We start from the raw sequence: 7,201 nt of genomic DNA on the forward strand, positions 1-7,201 counted from the left end.
TTTCCATATAGAAGAAATTCCATTCCAGGAGAAATTTGACTTAAACAATAGGTCTAAATCAAGGTGTTAAATGTTGTTGGCTCTTGGACCCTTGCTGAAACTGGTTCCTGAAGAAAGTAAGTTTGGTTCTGAACTGTGTTGCTGTTACAAGAAAAACAAAGCAAAACAAACCAAAACTTTGAAGCTGCAGCATGCTTATTGAAATGTTACAGTTAGACACTAGGGATCTGGCCAAGAGAGAGACTACCTGCACCATTCAGGCTGGGCCAGCTGCAGACAGCTGTGTGGCAAAATGATTTTTCTGGGCTGATGGGCAGAACTATTCAGGAAGGAAATGAGGGCTATATTGAACTGCATGTCTAAGATTCCCACACTGAAGCTTCTTCCTTGCTCTTTTTCAATCTCTATAAGCTTTTATATTTACTTTTAGGCATGAGCTGCCAGGTTCCTGGTCAGATCTGGGCTTTCCTTCTTTCTTTATAGAGGAAGAACTGTGGAGTCCATGTAGAAAGCCCTGCCAAGCTCGTTACTTGAAAAGTTATGTTCAGTGGGAGCGAGGGACATGCTCTGTGTGTATTTGCTGGAGGGACAATATATTTCAGATCATCGAAACTGAGGGCTCCTTTTCTCTGTCATCATTTTGTTGGGGGTGAACAAGACAATATGTGATTCTACTCTCTGTGGCTTAATTTCAGTCAGAGATAGGTCTTCAGGGCAGTAATATCCTTCTTCCTCAGCTGACATACCCTCAGGACCTCTGTACTGAGGTGTGGGCAGTGCATTGAATGTGTGCAATGTGTCCTATCCTGCCTCCGCACCCCCCACCCAAGTGCTGTTCCTTTTAAGAGACTTCATGATGCTTAAGCACAGCAGTGTATGGCTTCTGCTGTCAGAGAAGACCCCCCTCAAAACAAGGAGCTGCCTCTGCAGCCAGGGTGCTTCCTTGGGGCAGCAGCCACAAAAGCTGCTTTCTGAGAGAGCGTCCTTATTCCATAATCATTAGCCCTAGTGAAGGCATTTTGTCAGATTTAAAAATAATGAAAAAAAAAAAAAAGAAACTGGGAAAGAAAAGAGAAAGAGGGAAGAAACAGCCAAAAAGGAGAAAAGATCAGGAATAGTTGGGATTATCTCTGTGCTGTCTCTCAGGTCCAGTGACAACACAACTACAATGGGTAGCTTTCAGGACTGCATATGGTCTTCCTTCCGAGGGAGTTGATTAAGCGACTCCGGATGAAATTGAAATCCTGTGATTTGACCTTTGTCTGGCCTGGGAGGGCTGCAATTCGCATAACAATTTCCTTTTGTTCTTTGTTTGGAGTTATTAATCCAACATGAGCCTCGAATTAATCAGGGGTAGTGCGTTGTTACATTTCTAATTCACAGCTCCACTGCTTGTGTCTTTTTTAATTAAGGCCGAATGATAGCAGGCCTTAGCCCCTGATTGCAACACTTACTAACCACACATTGAGGGATGAAGAGGCTAAATAGGCAGAATGAGATTACTTCAAGGTTTCACTTAATTGTTTTCTTCCTTTAAGTAAAGCACATTGAATGAACATTGTTAATGCCAGGCTGGGAGTTTTTCTTTTATATGTGTGTTATGTGCATATGTGTATGTGTGCATGCTGGGGTGGGGGAGGTTGTGACGGGTGAAGCGAGGACTCAGAGCTCTAATGGCTTAAGGGTTTGTAAAATTGAAGCCTTCGGTTATTGATTTAAACCATTCCTCCCACCTCCCCCAAGGGGCGGGGGGGGGGGGGGGGGAGGGAATGACGACAGTAAAGGAAGAAGGCAGAGTAGAAGAGCATTAAACTTCAGTTCACCGCGTGGATTTGCTCGTATCCTGCTTGAACACATTTGTTTACATAGTTTTTCTTGCTGTTTCCTAGTGGTTCAAAGGTAGAAAATGCAGGAAAATTGAAGGCTATCAGAGATGCTAAAAAGAATTCCTAGGAGATGCAAAGCTCTTCAAAGCCAGTAAACAGTAATAATGATAATAAAATAAAGGCAAGTTAGTTGTATCACACGCCAGATTTTGCTCATACTGAAGGATGTTTGAGTCATGTTTCAAAAGCTGTTTGCAAATTTTTATTGTTGGAGCAGTTCAGGGCCACAAAGGCGCAGGTGCTATTGCAGGGGAATAGTGTAGATGATCTCAGTTAGATTCATACTGTATAACTCAGCCTGTGCCAGCCACTCAGGATGCTGGAAAAGAAAATGCAGTGAATGCCCAGCCTTGCAATGTTTATTTGCACAAATAATTCCCTTCAAAAATAAAAAAATTAAAAAAAAAAGATGGAGAGGGAGAAAGGGGGAGGAGGAGGGTGGCAGAAGGAAGGGACTGGATTTTTATGGTAGGATCAGACCCAGTGTTTTGTCTTTCTGTGTTGCAGTACATTGAATATGATTGTTATGGAGAAAGGTTAATATTTAAGGTCCCAGACCTCCAGTTGGTGAATATACAGAAATCCCATTGAATTCAAGTTGTGTCATGTGCCTGCAGTATCAGATAGAGCTCTGTAATTGTGGGAAACTAACTCTTTCTGAGTTGTTTCATCCACCCAGAGAGCTGGAGGGATGGGGCAAGTGTTTTCATGGAAGAGTTAATGTTTCTGTGTAGAATGGCAAGCCAACGTTAATCATACCAGACTGCACAGATACAGAGAACTGTTCTGACTCTAGCATGGAATATACAGAGCAGCAACACTCTTCTTGCTTGCCTGAATCCTCAGTGCACTCTGCCTGATCCATGCAGGATTATCTAAGAATGCAATGCTAAAGCCTCTAGATAGATCAGGCAAAAGTTACGGCATAAGCTCGAGAGGAAAATACTGCAGGTAAAATGTGTTTTTTTGAGATGAGCCTGAAAAGAACAGGCTATATGTATTCAGAATTCCATAGAAATGTATATAATATCTGGAAACAAAAACAAACAAACACACAAATCTTTAGGTCTGGCTTGCAGTTGTTGTGGAGAAGCACCAATGACCAATGATTTCTTTCCATGCTCAGTCATGTCAACACAGGATTCACAATGAATTAGGTTCACAGTTCAAAGCCATTTTCTTGACTTTACTACTCTTTTCCTAGGTACTGCCCAATCTTCTGGTAGGTTGCCAGGTCCTGTGCAGGGGGAGGTCAGTGGTGTAAGAAAATGCGCTATGTTTCTTGGAGTAGGGCTTCCTTACTTGCAATTCAAGTACATTTCACATAGTTTTGTTTTTCAGAACCAGTTCTGATGCTATTACAATGAAAAACATCTAATTCTGCAAGTACTGCTATTGAATCACACTTTGAATAGCGAGAATACTATTAAGTACGAGTAAGCACAACTGAATCTGACCAATAATCACTTATTTTTGTTTATTTCCATGTAAAGATTGAATGTTTCCAATTTGTCCCACTTGTTCTCTTTTTTTTTTCCTAGAAACCTCTGCAGACCAAAGCAGGTTTGTTTAGCAGACTCAATTCCCCAACTGAAGTCTACTTTGAGGGCCGTTCTGTATCTTAAATCTGCATGCTTTTTTGTTTGTTTGTTTGTTTTATTATTGTTTTGGAGGTTCATTGTTGTTGATTTAAAGCTGTCATATTACATGTCTTGAGGCTCTCAGGATGAATGGGTACCCCTACGCGTTTCTTGGATTTTTCAAGTAACATCTTAAAAGCCAGTGTCTTGTTTGCTTTGCTACCTGTTTAAAACCATCATGACACTGGTCCCTAGAATGGGCGTATCTGGGATTGATTCTAAAATCTGCTTCTTTTCCTTCTTGTAGAGTGTTCATCATGAAGGCATTCAGCACCTCTCCTCAAACTCATACCACTTAAGCACTCTGAGATCCTTAAAAACAAAATAAATTGTATAAACATGATAGTTTGGTGGTAATAGGTTGGTGATAGGTTTGGTTGTGGCATTCCCTGGCAGGGCAGTGCCACCAGCATTGGGGCCCAGCAGGGCAGTGGGAAAGGCAGCAGGGAAAAGGGGAGAGAGCAGCACCACGCTCATGGCAGTGCCAGCTCTGTTTTGAGGGAGACTGAGACTTTGTGGAATAATATTTATTTATTTATTTATCTATCTATTTATTTATTTATTTATTTATTTATTTATTTATTAAAGGGAAATGTATGCCCTGCTAGTTCCGCTGAGGCGGCGGCCTCTTGCAGGGTGTGTGGGAGGCTGGGGACTCTTGGGCCTTCCTTTTTGGGGGTTGTCGGGGCCTGCTGTGCGAGTGGTCCCTGCCCCAGTGAGGGTCCTGCTGCCACCGCCTGCTCTGTCTCCTCCAGCGTCTCCTCTCGCCCCCTCGTGTCCTGGCAGAGGGTCCTGCTGCCTCCACTGCCGCTGCCTGTCCTGGCTCCTCACGGGTCTCCTCTTGGCCCCCCAGGATGGGTGCAGCAAGGGGCTGGCTGTGCCCCCCACGAAGGATGGCTCGTGATGTGCTGGGGAGCTCCTCTGTGCTGGGACCTGTAGTGTAGTAGGAGGGTCCCGGGCTGGAGTTGAGAGTCACCTGTGAGGAGGTGGCGGTGCTGGGGGTGGCCGCGTGTCTGTCCTCCTGCCCCCTGGCAGTGTAGGCGTGGTGGAGGCCCAGCCGCTTCCAGGTCTGCTCGCTGCACAACGGTGTTGATGATGCCGTGGACGAGCATCACTGTTCTGTCCACGAGGCCAGGCTGCAGATGCAGGAACAGGGCTTCGCTGTCCAGCCCCAAGAGGCACAGGGCTGCCAGGATGAAGTTTTTGGCTAGCATTGCCTGCCACCACACCGTCCCAAAGACGACTGCCAGCTCTTGGCGTAGCCAGGGCAGCAGGGGGTCAAGGATCTCCCGGTGCTCCTGGAAAAGGGCTACCCAGACCTCGGGTGGCAGAGCAGGCATCAGTGGAGCGCTGAACTCTGTGTCCACAGCCCCCTGCTCATCTGGCACCGGCATAGCGGGTGGATGGGGTGCCTCAGGGCTGTGGAAGATGTGGCTGGCGAGGGGTCCAGGAGTGGTGCCTGCCTGGAAGCGGTGTCTGTCTGCCCTGTGTCCTCGGGGCACACCTCACCTCTGCTGCAGCGAGCACACCTCGTGGGGCCCCGACTGCCTCACGTGGGCAGGGCCGGGGAAACACTGGGTGGTGGCTGCTGGGATGGGCACTGAGAGATGCTCCCAGCAGTCCCAAAAGCACAAGCCAGCACCCAAACCGACTGGTCGCTTGGTTTCCAAGCCTTGTGTACCCACGCAGTGGGAGTCTAGGCACAAGACAGGCTGGGCTGGGCCAGGTGCCCATATATAAGCCATGAGGGCCATGCGACACAGTCCGTCGCTCAGTCACATCACAGCCGGTTGCTCAGTGATGTTACTGTGGTCCGTCCACCCCTGCAGCAGTCCAGCCAGCACCAGCAGTGAGGCATCCTCCTGTGCACCTGGGGCTACCGCAATGCCACTTCCACTCTCTCCCCTCTCCTTTTGTCTTCTGCTGGGTACCGGCATTTCCTGGCAGGCTACGAGGCCTGGGCCGTGTCTACCCAGAACCCTGTCGGGTGCCCTTGTATCTCCCCTTGTCCTGTCCAAAATACCAGGCGAACTTGTTTGAAAGCACCTTCCAGAGTTTCAGAGAACTCCAGACATTTCTTGCCCATTTTTTTTTCATTTTAATCATTCCTGCAAGATCCACAGATCTTTAATATGCTGTACCTTTTCCTTTTCTTTCTATCCTCCTTTTATACTATTCATTTGATACTAATGCATAGGTCTGTATTTTCCCCTGATTAAATTAACTCTACCTGGTCTTGAGCTTATGTGTCCTCTGATTCTGCATCAGCAAACTAAATTTTTCTCTAGCGAGTTATGTGGAAACAGTGTTCAGCACTATCCGAGTTTTCATCACCTTGCTTCCAGAATGCTTGGTCAGTCCTTCCCTCATTCCTCTTCTGCAAGCAAGCATCACCCTGGTCCTTTTTGGAATCTGTTTTATTGGCAGTTTAGAAATCTCTTTCTTCCTGGCTTGGGGAGTTTTCACTTGGAATCACTCTTTCCATACTTTTTTAGCCACTGAACCTCAAGGCAGGACCCACTGTAATAAAGCCCCTGTCACAATGACTCCAGGATTGAGACTGCCTGAGGAACATCAGATATGTTCATGGGACTCTATTCAATGCTTTCCAGGTTCCTCTGGGATCTGGTACGTGTAGTAACTAAGCCACTCTACATCATATTTGAAAAATCATCACAGGCAGGCAAAATCTCCAATGACAAAAGAAAACAGAATATCATACTCATTTTAAAAAGTATCCCAGGAGCTACCAACCAATCTGCATCATCTCAGTGCCTGGTATTATCATAGAACTGATCCTCTCAGAAGTTCTGTTGTAAAATAAGGAAGATGGGGATGTGATTTGAGGCAGACAATGTGGCTTTACCAAGGGCAAATTGTTCTTGACTAACTTGGTGGCCTTGTATAACAGAGTGAATGCATCAGTGAATGAGGGAAAACAAACTGATGTCATCTATCTGGTCTTTGTAAAGCCTTTGATATGGTCTCCCATAACACTCTTGCCTCTTAATTGGAGACATATGGTTCTGATAGATAAACTACTAGATGGATATGGAATAGGGTGGATGGTTGCATCCAAAGCTAGCCAACAGCTCAGTGTCTAAATGGAAACCATTAATGAGTATTTTCTCTCAAGGGTCCTTGGTGGGACCACTACTGTTTAGTAACTTCATTAATGACATGGATTGTGGCATTGAGTGCACCCTCAGCAAGTCTGTAAATAACACCAAGCTCTGTGGTGTAGTTGATACAGTACAGGGAAGGGATGACATCCACTGGGATCTTGACAAGCTTGAGCAGTGGGCCCGTGTGAACCTCATAAATTTCAACAAGGTCCTGCACCTGAATCAGGGTAATCCCCAGTACCAATACTGATTGGGTGACGGACTGATAGAGAGCTGCCCTACAGATAAGCACTTGGGGGTAGTGGTGGTGGATGAAAAATTGGATAGGAGCTAGCAATGTGCACTTTGCAGCCCAGAAAACCAGTTGTATCCTGGGCTGTATAAAAACAAGTGTGGCCATCAGGTTGAGGCAGGTGGTTCTTCCCCTTTGCTTTGCTCTCATTAAGCTGCACCTGGAGCACAGAATCTGGTTCTGGGGTCCCCAGCACAAGAAAGACATGGAGCTGTTAGAGCAGGTCCAGAGGAGGCCCATGAAAATGATCAGAGGGCT

The 7,201-nt window shown here is 46.2% G+C and overlaps 1 protein-coding gene across 8 annotated transcripts in view; it reads left to right on the plus strand.

Annotated features, from left to right (window-relative positions):
- SOX5 (SRY-box transcription factor 5) overlaps window positions 1-7,201 on the plus strand; it is a 644,424-nt gene that overhangs the window by 304,335 nt on the left and 332,888 nt on the right. The window lies entirely within an intron of this gene.

The sequence above is a fragment of the Anas acuta genome, chromosome 1, assembly GCF_963932015.1.
Source record: "Anas acuta chromosome 1, bAnaAcu1.1, whole genome shotgun sequence".
NCBI lineage: Eukaryota > Metazoa > Chordata > Aves > Anseriformes > Anatidae > Anas > Anas acuta.